Source organism: Poecilia latipinna, unplaced genomic scaffold (genome assembly GCF_001443285.1).
Source record: "Poecilia latipinna isolate Pla-1442-1.1 unplaced genomic scaffold, P_latipinna-1.0 Scaffold527, whole genome shotgun sequence".
Taxonomy (NCBI): Eukaryota; Metazoa; Chordata; class Actinopteri; order Cyprinodontiformes; family Poeciliidae; genus Poecilia; species Poecilia latipinna.
The window spans coordinates 88,351-112,401 of NW_015113143.1; the positions used below are offsets into that span (position 1 = coordinate 88,351).

At 40.0% G+C, this 24,051-nt stretch overlaps 1 protein-coding gene across 8 annotated transcripts in view; it reads left to right on the forward strand.

Moving 5' to 3' along the window:
* The window catches only part of dab1a (DAB adaptor protein 1a), a 130,692-nt gene that overhangs the window by 20,927 nt on the left and 85,714 nt on the right, over positions 1-24,051 (forward strand). The window contains exon 2 of one of the 8 annotated variants that reach the window (XM_015040792.1): positions 20,862-21,032. The exons of the other annotated variants lie outside the window; for them this stretch is intronic. The gene's annotated coding sequence lies outside the window, so the exon portion shown is untranslated. The remainder of the gene's footprint in view (positions 1-20,861; positions 21,033-24,051) is intronic. 8 annotated transcript variants of the gene reach the window in all.

The window sequence follows — 24,051 nt, forward strand, 5'->3', positions numbered from 1 at the left end:
CATTTATTAAATTTTAATGTGAAAAAAGGTTTTTTCTCTAAAAATGAGACAAAAATTCTTTGGAAAAATTTTTTTTTTTTTTTTTTTTTTTTTGCACAGTGTTTCTCACTGTTTCCATGACAACCAGTCATTTGTGTACACTGTGGTAAATCAGGGGACATGAATTGTTTACTCAGCTGTTCTATATTAACTAGATGACATAAAAAAACAACTTCCTTTATGACACTAAAGTCTTTCCAGCTCAAATTGGTTTTGTGACTTCATTGTGACATGCGTCTAAGTTGCAGACTCAATTCACCATCTCTGATTACACACTATTGATCGTAGTTAGAGTAACCATGGCTGAATCACTTACTTGCAGGAATTGTTCTTTTATGAGGTAGCCTTCAATGACCATTCCCTCATAAAGCAAAGCCTAATTACAGTAGACTAATAATTTGTATCGTTTTCATTTTTGCAATAAAAATGATTTCATTTACTGCCGTCAGTGCGCTGACATGTTTTACTGCCAGCTACATATCAGGGTTTGTTGCCCTATTGTTTCAGCAGCTTTTCAGTAAAACAAAAAAACAAAAAGACATTCATTCTCCTTTTTTTTCTTCCAATAAACATCAGAGTTTAGAAATGGATACAACTATGGTGAAGTAAAAAGTCAGCAGTAAAATTAAGACATTCGGAGCATTTTATATATAGGCTTTTGTTTAAGGCACAAGACCAGAGTCCACATTACATAAGTGTGTGTTCATGTGTCACAACCCCAATCCAATGGTAACTATTCTCAACTGAGTTCATGAGAAACATTTTGTCAGCTTCTACATGGCAGTAAAAACTGATTCAAAGTGTGTTTACAACACACTAAGCTGAATATAATCCCAACAAGGTAGTTGTGAATACCTCATTAATGTTTTACTGTGAAATACATTTCAGGGATGTTTTTTTTTTTTTTTTTTTTAGTAGCAAAAGTGAAAAAAGTCAACCTGTTGCTCAGAAGCATTTCACTAAGTCTGTTATGTATATAATTGTTGCATTCTACACTAAACTGATTAAAACCTGGAAAGATTAAGTATTTCTCTACTGCAGTGGTGCTACTTTGGAACGAAGAAGAGGAGCAGATTACTTATTCCAGTTCTTCCAAACAAACCTCTTACTTCTGCCTGTATGGGCCCAGCTGGCGACTCCAAGTTGTCATAGAAACCCACAGAGTATTGTGAGGAAACTCTAAAAGAAAACACTGGTGCAGACCCTCTTTCTCTTCCTCCTTCAGTTCTCCTCTTGGTTTTGCTCCATCCACAGCCGGCGGTTTTTCATTTTCAGACCAGTTGAAGTTTTCAGATTAGCCTGCACTTACAAAACAAACTGTTGCAATTTAGCCATTGAAGTTTGTGTAGCAAATTGTACACATTTTATTTACTGTTTCAGAGTAGAAATGATGCAAGTTTGACAACCAAAGAGGTTAGACTACTAAATAAGTTACATTTCAGCTAATTATTAAACTCATCTTTATCAACTTGGCATGTAAATCTTTTCCCAGGCAGTCACAGCTAGAGTTAGGTCCACAGAATGTGTGAAAAGTATCAGTCTGCCAAATCTATATCAAGAACTACTTGAACTGGAATAAATATCTGCTATATTATTTCAGTCTCACATTTTCACTTTGTAAATGTAAAATTGTTGGATGTCAAATGTTTTCCTTGTAGCTAGCAACTTTATTTCACTTGAAAATCTGTTTCAAAAGTGTGTTGCTATCTGTCAAATATACAAGCTAGCACTGTTGCTAAGCTAATTAAAGTCCAAGCTACGAGTAAGTTGACCCATTTATTCATAATACAAGCCCCATAAACATATCAGCAACACTGTGCTTGACTCTAATGTTGGTCAACTTAATTGCTGAAACATATTTATCTTGAAATTTTGTTTTATGTTGCGTATCTTTGCTATCTCAGACTGCACAGAAACTTCTCTGACGGTCTTTGAGTGTTCAGGCCTTTTAATGAGCTTCATTCACTTAAATCCTGACCATCCTGTGGGCGTGTGTGGCTGCTTTCTTTCTAGTTCAGTTTAATTGGCTCCGATTCTTTAGTTTGCAGAACACAGACCAAGGAAATATGCAGGACAATACATGCTGAATGAATTTTTAACTAGACAACACCCACTGATTTTATTTTGTTGTAGCACAAATGGAAGATAATAAAGGGCAGAGTGGTGCAATTCTTCTCGTAACAAAACACAAGTTTGACTGCAGTCTCATAATTGTAGCCCGGCTGCCTTTCTTTTTTTTCTTTTTTTTTTTTGGCTCTGGCACCCTAGTGACACTTGTTGCTATGGATACAATTCAACACTAAAATAAATTGACAGCCTATTCAAGTCACCTGCACAATGTGACGGCGGCTGTGTCTCAGCGGCGTTTCTTCAAAAACACTGCGGTGAAAACAATGAGCAGGGAGCTGCAGTCAAATTAAAATGTGGAAGTTAAGCTAACGATTACAAATGTTATGATCTTGAGGTGGAGAAACAAAGTTGTAATTTTTCTTTTAGTCAGCCAGTTCAAGAAGTATTCTGAATCTAGAAGTCTAGAAGTGAGTCTTTTTAGGTTCAAAGTTGCTGTAAATTCATCTTTGACTTTCTCCGCTTCACTTTTATGCAAAACTATCCTCCGTATTTGCAGAAGAACATGTGTGAAAACGCCTGCCTGCCCACCTGTGGCCTCAGCGTTCGGTCCAGTGCATGGCAGGTGACCCAGTGATGCTCTGACCCTCGACTGAGCCGCGCTGAATTCACCTCTGCATGGAGGACAATTTCATACAAGCAGTTTTGTGTTCTCCTTCAATGTGCAGCACTGCTGAAATGTTGGATTTTTACACTTAAGAGACACTAGCAGACAGTAGAACAACGCGGTGCACTTTTGCTTTGCTGTCTGCTGTATTCTAAACTTGCTGTAACAAGAAAAGTATCTGTATTTTTCAGAAATTCCTCTGTTAAACACAGAGGGAATAGGAAGAATTGAGTGGCCCTTGGCTGGCTGCCCTTTCCATTGATCCACTTCCTCTGCAAGTTTGTGTGTCTGTGCTTATAGCTGACATTTTCTTAGATATAATTGGCATCAGGAATAACTTCACAGACTGCTGGGACTACGTCAGTGTATATCGAATACCTTATTATTTACTGTGATGGAAATTAAGCGTTTCTTGGACTAAATAATCACTCAACTAAACATGGATAAATTTGTTAAACCTTAGCTATGATGTATTTGCACCTTTGAAGCCAGTAATCATGATTACCTGTTGATGATTACCAGGAATGTATGTTGAACCTTCATAAAGGAGCTAATATCTCTTTAGAGTTTTCATCTTTTTAGAAAACCTAATCTGTTCAGACTTGGATTAGGATCTGTTGACATTAGTATTTTGCAAAGACATGTTTTATTGAATTTTTTCAAACTTAAAACAAAAATATCTAACAAAAACTCGTAAAAACAAAACAAAAAAAAAATCTGTATATTTTCTTGTCAATTTAAGTGATAAACCAGGAATCAAAACTATGCATAGTTTTCAGACTTTCTACCTTCCAAAAATGTGGCATGCATTTGTGTTTAAGTCCACCTGACCTGCAGCCATAAATGCAGCTGGTTCTGCAGAGCGTTAGCTTAAGGGAACTGAATTCACATTACTGACACACTTCTCACATTTCCATTGGTAAAACATTTTGAAAAGCTTTTACAATTTCTTCAAATTCCACTTCAAAAGGACCAAAACATCAAACAGGTTAGTAGATATTTGACTCTGCAGCTTCAGAGATGTGGAAAGATTAGTATGCTTACTAAAATTATAATGGTGCATGTAGAGTCAGCTGTAGAACATGCAAAAGGATACAGATCTTAAATGTCACCTGGCAAGATACATTTTTTGTTACAAAGTTGGATTCATAATCTCATTTTTTTAGAGCCCCTTTCTTTCCTGTACATCATCTTCATGATTTCTGTGTTTTATTATAAATTTATTCCCATTTTTTTTGTCATCTTGACTGTGCTGAACTTTCTTTAATCGCCCACCAACCCTCCAACTCTCTCCACTTGTTGGTCTTGCAGCTGCAAGTTTTGATGCTCCACCTTCTCCCCTCAACCCACCACCATGTTCGCTGCTACATCTCCAGTTTTACACTACGCCACAATCACTCATAATCCCACATAATCCTACCATCCACCTACCCAGCAAACCCGCGCGTCTTCCAGCGAGTGCCACTTTGGGGCGAAACCACAGAGGTCTTCACACCGTTAATGAGTTTTCACAGTAAACAAAAGCACTCTAGTCGAGGCATTTTCAGGAGGTGGAGATGTATGCGAATGCAGAAACAAGCGCGGCACATTAACACTTCAATTAATTCAACGCTTCACATTCTAATTTCCCCTGAAGTCAAGAAGTCAGACCACCCTCCTCTTTCGAACCACACACACACACACACCCACACACACACGTACGCTGCTCAGCGTCCTGTGTCGTTCTTCAGCACATCTCAGCAGTATTACACGCTCCTTGTGACATTTTCGATGCCTGAGAGAGAATGACAAACAAAGCTTTACAAATGACATTTTAATATGTTTTCTTTGTCTTTCGTGGGGTGATGATCAAAGAAGCAGAGCTGTCTCCTTTCACACAGTATTCTTTTGTCAAACACAATAGATATTGGATATGTATATAAGTCGGAGGCAGAATGAGATTGGGCCGACTCTTTTATTATTTTTTTCCCTCTTCTTCTGGTGGTTGTAAGCCGCTCCTCCCTGTGGAGCAGCTCGTCTGATTTCCACCCTCACTGTGAGACGCCAACAAAGTAAGAGAAAGAAACGGATGAAGACGGGAACGGATAGATGTTTTCCTCAGAGGATTTCGTCGTCTTTTATTTTTCCCAAACTTTTTCTCCCTCGGGAATTTTCCCAGCCTTTGCTTCTTTGTTGCTTTCTAATGTGTTCTTAACGTTCTGTGATTCTTTCCTTTTTCCCCCTCTGTCTCTCTTTGTTACTTTCAGAATGAGCAACCGAACGCACCGAAATCAAGCCTGTTGAGTTTAGAAAAGGAATCAAAGGGGCTCGTCTCCCTAAGCATGCCCACGCACAGGGGTGGCAGCATCATGCTGTGGGGTCAGATTTGGTTGGAAAATTGTTAGGGATATGGAAAAAAAAAACTTTTGGAGTGGCACAGATCTCAGGTTTTTATTTGTGCAAAAAAAAGTGGAGTCATACGTGTGAGCTTGTTTGTCCAGGACTGAGGACACGAATGCTTGAGTTGAACCGTGGCATACGCTGCCTTCTTTTGAGCACCTGACCCATGACTTTTGTTTTATTTATTTATTTATTTTTATTTTTTTTTTGGAGTTTTTCTTATCTGGCTCACAGGAGCGGCTGGATGTTCAAATGCGGCCTGGAAAGGTCAGACCCTCAAACACACTCATCCATGAGGCACATGCGGTGTGTCTCCGCAGAGACGCTCCTGTGCATTCTCAAACGTTTGTGCTCAGAGCGCCACGGTGCCTCGGTGTCGCACAAGCCACTTTCGAGATCACAGAAGTTTATGCGGTTTCACGGGTCATGAAATCCGCTCAGCCCATAAAGCAAGTTGAAGTTCAATTAAAGTGGAAACATAAAAATGATAAAAGCAGGAATCTTTTTTTTTCATTATTTTCTTTTCTTTTCATGCAAAACAGATGCAGCTCGGCTGAGGTGAGTGATAACTGAAGCCTCTCAGGGTGGCAGAGCTCTGAGTGGCCATTTCGCTGCTCAGCCTGAATCGTTTGTCCTCCATACTGAGTCGTCACGTTTAAGAACACGCTCGCACACATACATGCAGACCTGTGTGTCGGGGTGGGGAATAAAAATGGACGCTGGCTTTCTTTTCACATTGTGCCGTGGTTGTGCTCACGCCACACACAGGCCCGCACACACTCACATCACCACGCATCCAGAGAGGTGAGAGGAGCAGATTTGAAAGCAGGCCTTCATATTTTCAGTCAGCATCTCTGTAAGCCATTTCCTGGACCTGCTGTGCAGAACTGAATAGGTTTGGCTGCAGCAGCAACCAGAGGCGGAGAGAGGGTGTGTGTGTGCATGTGTGTGTGTGTGTGTGTGTGGTGGGACTTAAGATAATCAACAAGCTGCTGGAATTCATTTAAAAATAGGTGGGTCTAAATAAAGACCCATTATGTATGGAGAGCTGTCACTGTGAAGCTTGTCAATATTTATCTTCATGATGTGAATTGGCCGGTTTCATAGTGCATACAGAAATTTCAGGAATGTATAACATGCTTTAATGTAGAGCAGAAAGGAAGTCATTATGTTTCCCCCAGGGTATTATAAGCCTGGCGGGGCACCGGGCTTTACTTGACCCCCCACCAGGCTAAGCAATGCTTATTTATTTAAGTTTTCATTAAATATTTGCATTTTTTAAGACTTTATAGTTAGTGTTCAGATATTAATCTTCCAATAACGCATTGCGATATTCAAATTCAAGTGATATTTTCAAATTTCCTGTCAATTTTTTTTAACTCAAAAACATGGTGGGCCGCTGGATGAATGACTGCTGGGAGCCCAACCAACAGGTTTAGCAAGTTTTCCGAGGGAAACCTTGTAATATATTGACTGTTTTAGTTCTAACATGTTTGAAACTTTTTAGCGATTTTTAAGTTTCATTCATAAGACGCTAAACATAGCACTAGTTTTCAGGTGGTGTGAAAAATCTTCCACCTTCTCACCATTTCTCTCTAAAATAGCAACAGTATAGCAACCTGACCGTATGGCTGCCATCTGTGCCGATATCCAGCCTGTAGTTTGCTGCTTTACACACATGCAGCTTTTAGTTTGCCGACTGTAGCTATAAAACTTTTATCAGACTGATAATTGGCCCGTCTTTAGTTGTGAAGCCATGACAAATTTTTCCATTTTGACCAAATTTGTCCGGGTGACCTTCCACTAATTTTCACTTTTGGGTTAATAAAGTACTTGTTAAATTGAATGTACCATTGTTTGAGTTTTAATTTAACTAATGGCCTTTAAAACCACTTCAACCTGAAACACTTTATGATAAATGCTTCATTTACATTTTATTTAACAACCAGAATCTGAGCTGCTCAAAATTTGAGATGATGGGCTCGATTCTCAAAATAATTCAGAAAGTAGAAACGGCCTCGACAAGTGGCTGTCTTAAGTCCTTAAATCGATTGCTACATTTAATTTCCCGACAGTGTTTTTTTCTCAGTGTGTTGAGTGGTTACAACACATTTAAATTGGAAAGGGGCTCAAACTTCACTGGGCGTGTAATGAACAGATTGCGCTCTTATTGCAGTCTGAAAGCAAAGGCTCATAATTAAGAAGATTGTAATATTTTGGTGAGATATGTCTCTTGTCACCCCCCAGACTGTGCTTTGCTCATTATACGCGCACATTATGTGCTTCTTAAAAAAAAAAGTCTTTAAACAGTTTCAATGTAAATTTGAAGTTTGTTTTCTTTTTTTCGAAGTTGTTGAGCATTCCCTTGCATCAGATAAACAGTCATCATCTTGATCCAGGCCCGTTTGAACTGTCTGCTCGGGTTGTCTTGGAGCTCAGGTTGGGTGAAGATATAGTTTGGGCTTTGACTGCTGCTGCAGTTTGATCCAAAGTGCTCCAGATATCCACAACTACTGCCTGCAGCGCCTCATGACAGACGTGCGACCATCACACCGCGGGCGCTCAGGAATATGACGGCTTCGGGACAATAGTCATAGACAGCAGAGCAGCCACAACAGGAGCTGGCACACACACACACACACACACACACACACACCTACACACACACACACACACACACACTGCATGCAGTTAGTGTTGCAACCGTAGAAAATGCATGTGTCACAGAGAGGTGTGGGGAGCACAGCCAGGGGCGCACGGCCCGGTGGAGAGGCTAAAGACGGTGCAGTTGAAGGTGCAGACTTTCACTGTAACATACCAATAATAAAAAAAAAACATGATATAGGTTACAGTTCTGCTTTAATCTCTGGCCTCAAGCAAATTTAAATAAAGTAAGAGCCCAGAAGCAAATTCCTACCACCACACTATCAAAGACTCCATTTCTTCTTTTGCAGTATTCGATCATTTTCTACCAGTTTTACAGCCTCGGATTAAATGTTAAAAGTTAATTTATTGCCAGGGTTTTGGCCTGGAGAGATGTCTCCACTGCTTTCACACACCTTGTCTAAAGCTCTGCTTAGGACAATAAAAAGGGTTTTATAACGAAAGCTTGTTAATGCTGTAAATATACAATGATGTTCTTCTACAGCACCTCCCCGGAGTCGTCCTTCCACTTGTTAATGTTGTTTACAGGCAGGCGTGTAAGAGGATTTGACCAGCAGATGCATAAATACACATTAGAAATAGAGATCAAATGCAGAAGTCCTCTCTGACTCTGAACTGCTCCGAATTTCCAGCTCAGATCATCCCAGAGCCACTTAATGTGGCTTTGTGTGCTAGATTTGGCTTTAGAGATTTAAAGTTTAAGTATGTATTTAGTTGAGAGGCATTTACAGGAAATGAAAATTTGCCTCAGCTATTTATTCATGTAAAGCAAAAGCAGCTTAAAGCTACATTAGGTTATTCTGACTGCAAATGTGAACGAGAGAGGATGTTTGATGCCAGGGCCTTTTGGGTGCTTGGGACCGGCTGTTTTTGTAAGGCAGCGAATTTCACTAAAATATTTGTGGTTGTTTTTGTTTTTTTCTTTTAGAGTCCAGTACGCACTTGTCAGGATCATCCGAGCTGAAAATCAACCAAATTTCCCTCACTAGTCCATTTCTAACTATTTACTGTTAGCAACTAAACTTTATGCCTAATTATTATAGCCTTCAAGACTTTTTCAAGCTTAGCTTCTTTAAACTGTTGTTTTATTCCATAAAACATCTCTTATGAATGCAAGTGATCCATGGGTAGAACGTAAAAGCACCAATAAAAGAGCGAGACGTCATGTGAAAATAAAAAAAATATATATTCTATTTCAATGTGGCTTAGAGAGAGAGAGAGAGAAATGAAGGCGCAGCAGGAAGTGGGAGATGGAGAGAAGTGAGGTGAGAAATGGTTGTGATTGCCTGGTGAGCCTCACTGAGTCCGGCTGTGTTATTATGTGATCTGCTCTGCTCACCCAGCCCAGTCTTCACCTGCAGCCTCGTTTGTGCAGCGTTTGTGCGAGCTCTGAATGGGTTCTTAAGCCGCTGATGAGACTTTTGTCTCACCTTTCTCTGGCCGCTGTCTCTAGAGAGACTCTGGTCGCCCAGAGAAAACGGACTCGTACTTTGGCCTTTGCTGCGAATCGCCGCCTCGAGTGACTTCTTACTGCAGCCCATTCACGCTGCCTTGAGCCGCAGCTCTCACGGGAGAACAATTTAGGAATCGCCTCTCTGATAAACAGAGGCCCGAGGGGATGAATGGGAATTTGGACTAAAAAGAGAATTTGAAGCTCATGTTATCTGTCAACCCTGCTCCCAAACCTCCTCGTGAGAGTTGATCGACCTCTGCGATTTATTACCCACGCTGGTGATTTTGATCAAACGTCAGCCCTCAGGAACACAAACGCTGTAATAAAATCCCTGCAGAAGCATGCTCCTGACCATACGACTGCCCTGCTGCTGCCTACATGGTTTATTAAATAAGAGAGAAGGTGATCCTGTTTTTCCTCTGTGGGTTTTCTGCACAACATGCAGTCTCATACTGTGACTTTAGGTGTTAAATTGATTACATGCTTGGGTACCTCTAGCTTTATGTTTGAGAGTAACATGGGCAATAATGCCATTCCTCCAAACCTATAACCCCAGCATTCTCCCAGAGGACTTACTCTTTCCTTTCCTCACAGTCACACGTTTTTTTCCCCGTTAAAGTAAATCCTTGTATTTAATGTTCCAGTAAGTTTCTTAATCTTCCAAATGTGGTGCCATTTTGCATCCCAACAGATGCTAATCCTATCACATGCTAATTGCTATTAAAAGATGCTAAGATAAAACGGGAAAAACGGGAACTCTTTAATCATTTTGTCTTTGTTTTAAACACATTTTTTTCCCAGATCTTATATCTTTTATACTTTGTACAATTTAATTTTAAACGTCTTACAGTTACTGAAAACAATAGTTAACTTTGAATCCTCTTCAGCTAGCCATAACATCTGTACTACTGATTGTTGTTGTTTTCTGACTAAAAAAAAAAAATTCTAAACTGATCATCTCTTATCAAAGCCAATTATCCTGAAAATTGGCTGGTTTGTTTCTTTATTGAGTTTTAAAGAGATTCTTCTTTGCACTTCGCGTGTTCAAAAGGATAAAATAATCCTATGAAAACCTCAGTTAAGATCAAACAATTTATTTCAATTTATTTTGAAAATCTTCCGTGCGGCTTGCTTCCTGCACAGACAGCAAAGCCATTTATATTCAACTTGTGAGCAAATGAGATCAGAGCCTGCTTAGCACCATTTAAAACAGGAAGGTGATAAATTATGAAATGACGAGAACCGATGAGAACATTTATTAGAGAACCGTCTCGTGAGAACTAGCGAGCATACCTAGTTGTGCACAGTGAGTATTAATTAAAGCTTCTATTGCAAACCGAGTCTGAGGTGCGCAAATGAGCATTGAGTTAGGAAAATGAAAACACTCCCAGGTGTGTTTCTGAAGCTGCAGGTGCCACCGCTTATTCTTGGTCGCCTGAGATTATTACTTTATCGTTATGTCTCGAAACTTTCCTCACAGTCGTTATAGACTTTATATTAAACAAACCATCTGGCCCTCATTTATCTTCCTCACACACACACATAGAGAGAGAGAGAGAGAGAGAGAGAGAGATAAAAATGAGCTAAAATGCTATTTTGACCACTGGGAGTAGCCAGAAGTCACCGTTTAGTGCAAGGACTCTGACATATACGAACAACTGAGGTTAAGGGTTAAAGTGCTTGCTTGTTAGCCATTTTTCCAAGCCACAGCTGACACACCCACATTATATTTATTGGCACTATTAGAGTCAGTAATAACTTATGAAACCAAGAATTTATATTTCAAACATCCTCTGTCTGGTCAAGCTGTAATATCTTCATGTAGACCAAGTTAATGGAGAATTGTAGTTGCACTTGCTCGTGGTTCTGTGTTTCCTGGTTAAAATGCTGATGAGAAGGAACTGGACACGAGTCTTTTACGAGCACAAGTAGTGCTCTAAAGACCAAGTTTCTCCATTAGCCCATCAGTTCTATAAGTAGAGCAGATGTAGCGCTAAGCAGAACACAGCAGCTGCATTTTATCAAGATTTTTTATGTGAAAAATGTTAAAACTGCAGAAGTAACAATCCCAATGAGTTTTGTCACTTTTGGGTTTACAAATATCATTAAGTATTGTGCATCTTGTCATGACTTTTTTTTTTTTTTTTTTTTTTTTTTATGAAAATGACTTTTTAACCTGATGTCGAGAAACAGTATAGCAACGACTGTTTTTCTGAAGACATCTTTATGACTTTGACCTGGCCTGAATTGTTAGTTGGAGGCTCTTTGGCAGCTGAGTTACTTTGTCTTTGCTGTCCAGACTGTTTGGATTTCATTTGCTACTTTTTCAAATTTACACTTAGTTTTACACTTTAGCTCTGCACATCAGCTTTCCTTTTCTTGCAAAGACTCCAGTTTTACTCTGAAATGTCTGCGCTGAAAATGTACAGAGTGAGTACAGGTGGTGCTGCACCACTGCTTCTGTTTTCAACAGCATTGCTAAATCATTCACCGACTGCAGTGGAACAATCTGTTGTGTTTTTCTGTTTTCTTACCTGCTTGTTTATCTAAAAGATGCAGCATTGGATGGATATATGATGTCTGATGTAGATCTAGGGCTGCTCCGATCACAGTTTTCTGGTTGATCACTGAACTTTAAAAAAATCTGACACCAATTTTTTCTTAATATGTACAGTAACTGCCACCGTCATGTATTATAATGTCACAGTACACTTTCATTGTGCCACTCATATTTTACTGAAAAACATAGAAGACAGTTTCAAAAGGGACAGTGGCTGATTTTGTGAAGGGAGATGAGATCAGTGGATGCGGTTGGGTTCACATTAAGCGTCGGCCAATCACAATCACTCAAAAATATGAAAATTGGAGCAGATCGATCTGTGCATCCCTAGTTAATGTTCTGCCTTCATGTAACTTTATGCACAGGGCCACAGATTACTTCCCACTTCACCAGCTAATCTTGATATGATAAAGTACCAGATAATGTTTTTTTTAATACAAATACAATAACAAATGCTAGTTTTTGCCATTTTTTTGTTTTTTTTTTCATGGTGTTGAAATTTCCCAACAGAATGACACTAAATGTACCAGTAATATTTAGGTCTGTCACCATGTTGAAAATGATACTTTATTATTTTCCAAAAATATCAACACTAAAGAAAATGTATTCAAAAACCTAAAAATAGAAATAAAATAGTCTCTTCTCCAAAAGTAATGTACTATTTGTGATTTTAAATTAGTTTTATTGAGTTGGACTGAAGGGAAAATGGCTTTTTTTTTCCTTTTTTTTTTTTTGTAAATGTTGCAGGGCTCTACTGTAGATTTTTAGTAGATTATAGAAATTTACTTCATTCAATTGTCTGTGACAGAAGAAATTAAGTATGTCACTGCTGGGTATAAATTAACCCATGGTTGGCTTCCAGCATCCCATGATATGCACAAAAAATGCAGATGTAAACAGGATTCATCTGCTTGGGAACTGCAAAAGACTGACATGGCAAAGGGGCAAAATGACCTGCCATATTGCCCCTTCGTCGTCTGTGAGCGGAAGGGTCATCATGATGTGGGGAAACAGGGCTGCGATTATTCCGTCACGTTTTGGGTCTTAATTACTGAAACATGTTCTCCCTGACAAGGACATATACACAGTAGAGGAGCCAGTAGAAATTCCCCATCAGAAAGTTTCCCGACATGCAGCCTCGGTGTTTGTATGTGGGGATTGATCCGGAAAAGTACTGAGGTGTGTGTAGCGGTGAATATTTACAATCCTCAGAAACGGAAGGAGGAACACTTCCAGGTGTTGACGAGCATTTAATCACTCACCTGTGAGACTAATAAGACGGGCCATCGGGCCACACACACACACACACACACGCACCCATATGGTCTAATGTGTGTATGCGCACTCGTAGGCTGGTGGGACTAATTAGCCAAACTGAAAACACAGCCCCAGCACGGCTGGTAAAGGCTCATTCAGACGCAGTACAAATGCATAACAGCTTGCTTGCCGCTTCCCTAAAACACTCCGCCGCTACTCTTCTTCTCTCTCGTTGGCATCTGAAACAGTCAACGGGGGAAGGAGGACGAGGAGACGGGAGCAGTAGCGAGTAAGTCGGGAGCCAGATAGGCAGAAGTAGCTATTCTCAGTGCAGACTGTGGCTGCAGGCAGCGCTACAGGTAACAAACACATCAGTCATATACACAGCACACCTGTTACGGTACAGATGGGAAGCCCTGGGAGAGAGGCAAGGCAGAGCAATGAAGAAAGATGAGCAATCAGAGAAAGCAACACAGAAGTGGGGAGGGGAAGGGAGACAAAGGAAAGCGGGTGGAATCCCATTTTTCATGGAGACGCAAAGGGAGAGATTGGGGTGGGGAGTTTGAGGTCAGAGGTGCTGCACCTGTTTGCTTTATTCCGCGACGATGGCAGAGCTGCTGAGAAAGAAGTAGGGCAGAGGAAAAAAAGGAGGACTTCCTCTCGCCCGCGCCTTCTCCCTTGAGAAGACACTACTCCCTCGTTGTACAACTTCAGACATATCCACATCTTTTTTTTTTTTATTTGATCTCACTGTCAAATTCATAAGAAGTAATTTTCCCCCAATGCCCGTCTCATCAAGACATGGTGAGGTTCTCCAAAGCCCTCTCTGCTCTGGAGATCCACCATCATCATTTTGTCCTCTGTAATCACTGAATAAAAGGCTTCAGTGTGTGGGAGTGAGTGAAGCTGGTTAGGTGCCCCAAGCTATAAATCATTATCTGATGTCTATTAGCATATAATTCAGAATTTTCCCTTAGCCATTGGAGGCATCTGATAGGCTAATTTAAACGCTCAGCTGGCCCTCGTCTTGCTCGAGGAATTCAAATATAAAATTGTGGCGTATAATGAGAAGACCCTCTCCAGGTTTTTCCTCTCATGCTGGAGGTCTGGGTTGAAGATGTTTCCTTAATGAGACTACGACAATAATACTACTCTCTCTTTTTTTGCACATGTGATTGTAGTCATTGGCTTACCAACAGTGAACGGTGGGTGGAAGATATTGTTGCGAGTAAGTAGAGCTTCAGCGTCGCCTTTTTCTCACCATCTGACGCTGCAGCATTCACAGTGCCACCTCCAGCAAAAACAAGGTTTTATCATTGAAAAATATTCTGCTACATTTCATGTGTTGTATTCTTAAACCATGATGTAACAAAATCCCTATTTAAGAATGTTAATATTTGATGTTTCAGATGCTTTTTTTGTTTTTAAATAAACGCATTCAAAGTAATTCCTCAGCCCAGATATTTCCTCCTGTAAGTTACTCCCATACTGACACATTTATTTCCTCTCCTGTATCTCCTCTTGCAGTAGTTGAATATGAATTAGGCATGTTTTATGTTTGACCACATTCAAGCAGATAAAAAGCTCGTTTTAGAGCTGCTGTTTTATAAATATTAACTCCTCTCTCTACTGTTCCTGCTAAATGTTATCCTCTCTTCATCTTGCTGACTGAAGACTTTAAGAATTAGTGTGGCCGTGATGAGATGAAAGGACTTCAATGTTCACATGTTGCACAATTGTGCCTCATCACTTTTGGCGACTGGAAATTGTGTTTAAAGTCGCCGGTCGTGGCAGCAGGCTCTTTGCTCCAGGACTGCAAAAATAGTTCACTCAGATACTCTTAGATTTTAGTGCATTTATTCATTAGTTTGCAGTGTGCGTTTTTGTGAGCTTGCGATTCACTGTGTGCTTGGAGTAAAGAACCAGGAAATCAGATTGCCCATTCCAGTCACAGCGTCACATTTCCACTCAGCTTGTGACGGTGCATTTCCTTTCCTCTTCATGCTGGTTGCATTCGGCCTTTCATTCGGTATTTCAGCCCTTTCACACCTCTCCCAGGGCTTCTCTCTCTCTCTCTCTCCCTCTTTCTCTCTCTCTCTTTCCTGTCCAAATGCATATTGATGTTGGTGTTAGAGATCCAGTGATCAGAAATTTTGTTGCTGATACCGTTGATTGATTTTGCAGTGATTTTATTGATTCTTAAACTGTTATAAATGTTCATTATTTTTTCTTATCAGCAAAAGAGAGAGTGAGCAGTCAGTGTTACACAGCTCTGCACCTAAACATGATCTGACTAGTGTTCCAAAACAAGCAGGAGTTTACATTTTAAGTTCTTTGATGCCTTATTTCTTGTAGAACATAGTTAGCAGTATGTAAGTATGAATTAAAAAGACCCTTACCTTAACTTTGTTATTTCCAAAAGCCTCACATTTCCTAATTCAGCATGCTCCATGACAGACAGACTTGAAAAAGAGATGAAACTAGCTAACTAATGTTAGCTTCCTGATATCATCTCAAATTTAGTCCCTCCAAACATTTTTCATCACATGAGGGACGCATCTAATTCTTTGACTGACTTTAAAACACTGAAACCGATGATGGCTTCCCAAGTCTTCCTCATTCAGTAAGCACTTCAACACAGAAGAGAGTTTTCAGCAAAAACCTGAAAGTGCTCGTCATGGTGCGTTCACCCGTTTTGTAGCTCTGACTAGACAATTACAGACAAAGGCTGGCCATACTTAAAAAAAACCAATTTGGGTTATCAGCTGATTTTTTATTTTTATTTTTTATTTTTATTTTCTTGGTGCATTTCTAGTTGCACGACACAGCAAGTAATCGTTCTAAAAAAACTGAAACATGTTAAACCTTACATCCTGGAGTTTATTTTTCTCAGCTCCTGTTTCCAGTTATCTGCTGTACCTTTCTCCCCCTCATCCTCTGTGCTCCTCATTTTTTCTTCCCTTTCCACACACCTCTCCCCTGGTTTTCAGTCGCTGTGTGCTGCTGTATGTATTGGTATCATTAGCAGCCACACTATGATGGATGGTGCTGAGAGGCTGGGCCCTGACGGGGTGGGACTCTGCCTAAGCACACCATGATTACCTTCAGCACACACACACACACACACACACACACACACGCATGCGTGCACCTGCGAGGCTGTTTCACTCTAATGCTATGCTCCTACCTGTGTACGCATTTCTAACTAATGCTTCTCAGAATAACACGATATCATGTAGATAACTACCCAGAGATGGATAAAATTGCTATTGAATTGTGGCAGCCACCCTCCCCTTACTTTCCCATCTGGAACACACACGAGCGGGCGCATACGAAGAAACGCACACAGCATTTGGAGTTTTAAGAGGTTTGTATTGACTCAGATCCCCACAGGGAAGCGAATGCCAATAGCCCCGCCACTCTGTGTGAGAGTTCTGACAGACCAGCAGCCCAACAGACCGCAGGGTGCTAAAAGGGTTTATTTCAAGAACTGGCAGAAAGTTTCACCTCCGGGAAGTTTTTCAGACTCTTCATGCGGCACAAGATTTCTACACATTACCATGTTGTGTGTATCGCATATGTGTGTGGAAAGTTCAAAGAGTTTCACAGCGAAAAAAAGAAAAACTGAAAGCATGCAAATTGTGTGTCTGACAGTCCCATGATGATTCAGTCAGATTTTTGCTCTCGCTGCTTACCGATGCTGTCTGTGTGCGTGTGTGTGTGTGTGTGTGTGTGTGTGTTAGCGACAGGCACAGAGATGGACTTGAAGCCGGGCTTACCTCTATGTGAAATTGTGTGGCAGCTGATCATGTCAGAGTCAATAAGAAACAACAGGCTTTATTAAAGCTGGAGACTGAGTAAAGATTGATTTTGTTTGGCTGTCTGCGTTTTAACTGGAACAGCGAGCGGCTGTGTGACAGGGTGTGTGGGTGGTTAGGCACACCGGCAAGGAGCAGGAGCTGCGACTGACTGATGGGTACTTGTGGCAGAAGACATTATGGGGAAAAGCAGGGTAGATGATGCTCTTGTACCCCTTTTGGGAGTCTCCCCCCAGGGTGCTGGTTTGCAGCGCAGTTGGACAGAGTTTCTACTTATTGTGTCTCGGTTCGACTTGCTGTCAGTGGGGTGTTTGGTTGGGGATCGCTGGCGGCTTGCGAGCCGAGAGGTTTTTAGTCTGTCTCTGTGCAAGATTTAGCCCTGAAGCAACTTTAGCTCCTCTTAGTCACTTCAGTCTCGTCTCTGCTGCCATCAAATCCTTCCCCTTCTTGATTACTGCCTTATTCTTTGCCACTAAAAGCCTGTGGAGAAACGACAACAACGAAAAAATTAAATAAAATCTGTCCTACAATCTTTTGAGCAGCAAGGTTTTCCAAATAGGCACTGCATGCAATTCCTGAGTCTTTTCATTTGGGTGAATAAGCAGTTTGATTGAAACAGCTCTAACACCCCGAGGCAGAAAAGCTGCAAGGTTTTAAAAGCTGTTATTTAGTAGCGCATACCGAGATACATATGACAGATGCTTAAGGGTTTTTCTAACAGTCAATTTGAGCCAAAAGAAAACCTTAAGTCGCTCCATAAATAAAAGATACAATCTCAAGCAGAAGAAAATCTAGAATGATCTGTTGAACAAAATAAGATGCTTTGTTTTTCTTATGGGTTGATTACATTTTTGTGTTGAATTTTCCGTGTTTTTTAAAGGCACACACAAACTAATTTGTGTAAACCTTGTCTTAATTCAGCAGTTAAATATAAACACTTACAATATAACATAAACTGTGCCAAAGGAAGTGAAGGAGTTAGAAATCTCTCCCCATTTTTTCATCGATGCATAGCTGTGTGAGTGGTGAATCATTTGAAGACAGAACAATAAAGGAAAAAAAAAGAAACCTCACTAAGAACAGGAACTATAGAGTGAGGGATTCTTTAGATTAGAGAAATATGAGAGAGAAATAAATCAGTGGCAGGATAGTGAGGAGGACAGGCTGAATAGTATCAATAGTAGTATTCAATCACCTACTGTAGTCTTAGTAAGCCACAAAAAAATTAAATCTGTCAGGTTTTGTTGGGAAAAATTTCATGGCGTTATTCAAACAGGATATTAACATCGGATCCGTTTTTTTCACAACTTCCAACAATATGGAAAGACTTTGTTTGTGGCTTTATTTTATGACGCAGTGTTTAATTTATCATTTCCTGGGTTTCCCCCAGAAAACTTGCTAAGCCTGGTGCTCAGGGCGCTACGGCATTCATCCAGCCACCTGCCATGTTTTTGAGTTAAAAAATGTTTAAAGTTGACAGAAAATTTGAAAATGTCATCTGATAGTTATGTATTTTTGGAAGACTAATATTAATACCTTTGCCCAGGCAAACTATAAAGTCTTAGAAAAAGCAGTCATTAAAAGAAGCCTAATAAACCAACAATGGTAGGCCTGGTGGGGACACAGGTCAAGCCTGGTGGCCCGCCAGGCTTATGATGCACTGAGGGAAACCCTGATTTCTGATAACAGTATGTTTCAAATGTGATTTCCAACAACCTGCCAGTTTGGATTTTGAGAAAACTGAAGCCGAGCTTATAAGCTCACTGAGTTTGTAGGATTATGTCAGTGTGACATAGTAACCGTGTTGGCAGTCCAATCAAATGTATAAAGTATAACACTTCAAGTAGCTGCACTATATAAGGAGACGGATTAGATCACATTTCATTTGTGGACACATCAGACTTAGTTTACATTTTTCTTTGTCACACGAGTAAAAGCTTTTATCTGTAATTTATTAAATCTCATGTATTTCTTCTCTCTGTGTTTATTGCTCTTATTGAGTGCATTACTTTATGCTGAGGGTTGAGTCCTCGCTGTCGTCTACTGTAGCTGATGTAAAGCCAGCTGCTGAAAACATCTGTTTAGCTTGAGCAGATGTCCGCAGGTGCTGCCGCTTGAACTTTGTCAATCAGTCATGTTCTGACACCGTTAACATGTATTTATGTTGAAAGCAGGTGTCTGACAGAAACCTGCTGCTCATGAAATTTCATGATGTGGGATTATACCTGGTCTTACTCCAGTATGGGATCACCTTTATTTTGTTATTACAACATGTTAGTTAGCAGGTATTGAAGCTTGTATTAATTAACTGAGTATGATCTGCTGTAGAAGTATCAGATCATAGTTTCATGCTGTATCAGAGCCTGGCTCTGGCTGTTATATGCCACCTTCCTGCGCTGGTCAGGCTGACCAAAGACAGAGATTATGTAGGTTTCAGGTTTTCACCACCTGGACTGGAAGTAACAACTCCTTATTAGGAAGTATGATTCATAGAACTGAAACTGTTAAATGTAACCTAAAATCATTAGTTATGCAGTCAGGGGTGGCGGTAATGTTCCAGAAGAAGGTTGTTTTGCAGCTTAAGGGTGTGGCTTATATCATTGTGAGTAATCAGAACAAATACCAAATCTGACTGAATCCTTGCATGCATCTTTTCTGTCTGATCCCCAAATTATTATTAAAGTTTGGTGGATTTAACTGCGGACTAGTTTTTGATCTCTCATGTCACGAACTTCAGAAAAAGACATTTGCGTATCTTTAATAGTAGTAACCGGTAGGATCTCTGACTGCTAGTACACACACACACACACACACACACACACACACACACACACACACAGATATATTTATGTGCCTTTGTTTGCAGCTGAGTTTCTGTGCAAGTATGCCTGGGTTTTTCTTCAGTGAGACTTAGCTGCATTTTAAGTTATGTTATTAAATACTCTAGCATAGAAACCAAAATCTAATTGTAATAATGATATTTTTCTGCATGATTGAGATTTTAATGAGAGTTGCCAATTTAATAACATACCGAATAATAAATTAGGACTTTTGAAACAGCCTGAAAATATTTATTTATTTCTTTATTTTTTTGTCCAATTGCATTCAAATTGTCACATAAATCACAGTTAAGTGTCAATGGCAGGAAGAGGCAATTTAGAACCCGATCTGAGGCAGAACATTTAAAAACCAAAGTATGGAGCAGATACGAGGGGCTGGGGAGTAATGGAAGAGAAGAACAAGGGAGAAGATTAATCATGTCTTTGAATTGTAAATATTCATTAATTTTCTACTAGTTACAGAAAGCTGTGCGCCGTATAAGTTTATCGTTTTCCTTGGGCAGGCCAAGCTGTGAGCTGGCCTGCCTTGGTGCGATGTGGTCTTTTCTGATGAATCATGTTTATGTTTGCATCATGTGGCTGTTACCTGGTGAGCACATAGACGGTGAAGTAGATGCCGAATCAGACCTCCAGTAGTCTAGTGGACTCCATATCTCAGTGGGTTCGGCCTATTTTGACAGCAAACGGATAAAAAAAAAAAAAACAACTCTGATAGGCAAGGGGTCATAATTTTACACCTGATTGATATGTTTTACCTTTGATTAAGAAAGTTTATACAAACTGAAATGACAGAGGAGCATTGTGTTTTAAAAGTCTGGTTGTGTTTATTTGAATTGGGTGACAAAATCAGAGTTAAAGAGGTAAAGAAAGTGTTTTTTGTTCCAGTTGCTCAAAATCCACAATCTTTGCTCTCCACATGCCTTTATAAGACATGGTGTGTGTTTGTTTTGTGTGCGCATGTTGTGTTTTCGCGCAGCAACGCTGTGCAGCGGTCATGATTAAGTGTTTTGAATAATTGATGATTGCATCCCTCATTAAGTCTCAGTCTTGTGCTCCGGTAGACTCCGACTCTATTTTTATGCATCAGAGTCCTCGTATTTTCTCCTCCTCTCCACAGATGGGGCGAATTCATCGCTCATTTAGGGCTCAGCGATGGGGCCGTGAGGGATCTAAATCATGTTGAGTGGATATTTTTACCTGGCAACTATCATAGTGCGCAAAATTTGGAACGACTGCTTCTCCTGACGAGCAGAACGCTTTTACTGACGGCTTGTTATGAATGCAACAGGTAAAAAAATTAAAAGTCTGTTTTTTCTTTAGTCATTTTTGGGGGACCTTTCAGTCTGTCTCCGTTGGAGCAAAAGCTACTGAATATTTCAGCAAACGTGTATTTTATCAAATAATAAGTTATTGAGTAATGGGAAAGACTTGCAACTCACCAGACGTTCTCAGGATTTTTTTTTTTTTTAGGCCTCCTTCTCAAGTCCACAGCAACAGCTGTGCCTCCTTCTTTCCTCCATGACAAATGTGCTCACATGCACACACACATTCCTGCCAACCATCTATAGTCAATGCTGTGTTTTCATCTCAGAATTGAAAAAAAAAAAAAGATGTTTATTTATGTAAAAAGTTGACTGAATTCCTTTGATTACACTAGTGGGCTCATTTATAATACAGAACATGTTTGTGTTTTGACAGTATTTCTGTCTTCAGTTGATCTGAAGCCATGGCAGCTCCTTGTAGCTGTTGGAAGATGAAATTGTCCTCCAATTCATAATTTTCTTCTTGTATCAGGATGTTGTCAGCATAATTAAAGCGTGGACCTAATTTTCATTTGGACGTTTGTGAAAATCTGTGCATAAAACAAGAGCTTGGAAAAATGAACTGCTTCATCATTAAAGTTATTTTGACTCGTCTTTTGACACTTTCTTTTTTCCCTACGGTCCAGGATAATGCCTCGTTATTGCTTTAATAGAAAAGATTTCAAAAGTCTCCAGGTGAATCACTTTAACATAGGTCAAAACCAGTAAAGTTTTATCCCAATATTTGTTGTGATAACAATGAAAGTGATGATAAAAGACGCTTCAACGCCTTTGCAGTTTTTCTTTACTGGAAGCTTTATGACTTTAACTGCATGTCACTGCAGTCAAAAAATCCATGTGCACAAATGTTGATTTTTACAAAAAGCATAATCATTTTTACAATGGCTTTCATCAGGTCCCCAGTTGCAGATAGCAGTAAAAGTACTGGGATTTTTTTTATGACAAAATAACACACACTAAATGTATTTAATCATACTTTCAAATGTATTGATCCTGTCATGGCACCAACGGTGGAGAAAATAGTGTAAGTAATTCTGACTAAGCAGTCAGTTATTGGGGATTTTCAAACATTACTTGAAAGTTATTGTTGTCACGATAAATCTAATTTATTATCAAGATTGGAACATTTTCACTAAACAAAATGCCCATTCCTACCATCAGAATTGCGTCTTCCATCTCTCTGTCACAGTTTGAACTGCAGTCGTTTTCCTCAGATTTTTGTCCTTTTTCCATCTCTTTTAAATATGAAGCATGTTGTCTGACGCGATACATGCAAACATGAAATGCATGATTTTTGAGCTTTGAGATTTTTCTTTTTTAAATCAAGTCCCTTCAGCCACTAGAGGAATGATTTCACCCTGAGATGGAAATGCTGAAGTGCGCCAGCATTGTTGAAGCTGGCCTCGAGTTTCCATCTGAGGTTGTTAAAAATCAGTGCATGAAGATGCACACTCACAACTGGATCTGTGGAGTGTTTATTTAATAAATTACACTGAGTGTTGAAATCAAGATTGGGAAACTTTTTTCTGATCTTTTCCTATTAAACCTGTGCAAATTGTAGCATCAGCGATTGCATTCTACATACCTTGATTGTAATAAGGAGTTACTTGAACTACATTTGCCTTTACAGCATCTCATATCAGATTGCCCATTCTTCTCCAACATCAACAAGCCATTTTTGCTCTCATATCTGCTGCTCTTTGGGTATTTTTTTTTTCTTTTCAGTCCATTCCGTGTGTATCTGGGAGGCATTTGTTCATGAAAATCTCAGTGGATCAACAGTTTCTGAACCACTAAAACCATCATGTCTGGTAGCAACAAGCACGCCGCGTTCAAAGTCCCTTAAATCCACTTTCTTCCCAACTGGGAGGCGAGATTTGAACTTCAGCAAGTCATTGTCACCGAAAGTTGCTGCCGTGTGATTGGCTGGTGAGCTACTGGTGTTAACAAGCAGTTGAACGGACGTGCCTGATAACGTGGCTGGGGAGCAGATTTGTTCACTTTTCTGCATTTCAAAATATGACGAATAGCCATTATTGTGTATTGGTTAATGGTGAGTTTGCACTACCGACTGGTGAAGTGGCCTTTATGGTGATGGTAGGTTAGATTTATAGAGCAGTGTTTGTGTTTGAGGCGCTGAACGTATGGAGTGATAGATTTGTAGCCCAAAAAAATTCATTTTTCTTCTGTTTTATTGCCACTTTAAACATTATAATAAATGCCACAGAAAGGCAGTGATAGCATTTTAACTCCACATTACTCAGCCCCCATCAGTCATGCGTTCGTCCTCTGCTCAACCATAAAATTAAACCCTTTAAAACTCCATCAAAATATCTAAAATTGTACTAATGTGCATCTGAAGGCATGAGGAAGCGGTGTTGATGGCTGCAGCTCCTGGTATGTGTTTATAATGGGCTCTGGCGGTCATGAAAATCAATTTCCATATTGCTTACGTGGCCCGTTTCTGCTTACTACAAGCAGCCACAAATCACTGAATAATTCCCAGTGGGGGTTGGAGGCAAACCTCCGGCTCTACAAGATGCTTCATGTCGAGGAAGATGAGTAACACGCAGGCGTCTGTGGCAGAACGAAGGGACATCTGAATTGAAAACTTTAAGAAACGAGGAGAAAGAAAAGGCCCCATCTGAATAAAACCTCACTGCTTATGCTATCAGTTAGACCCCAAATTGAGTCCTAAGCCCCAGCAGGTGTGTTTTGCTGGCGTTAATCGCCGGGGTGAGTGGCGTAGATCTGAAGGACGTAGAGACGCAGTCAGAGAGGTGGAATCAGAGTGTGGCTTTATTAATAAAGGCATAACCACAATCTGTCAGCAAAGCTCCTGCTTCCTCTTTGCATAAAAAAGACTGCCTCACACACACGTCTGAATAGGAACCGATTTACATTTTAGCACATTAACAAGGCAGAAGATACACACACACACACACACACACACACACACACACACACACACACACACACACACAC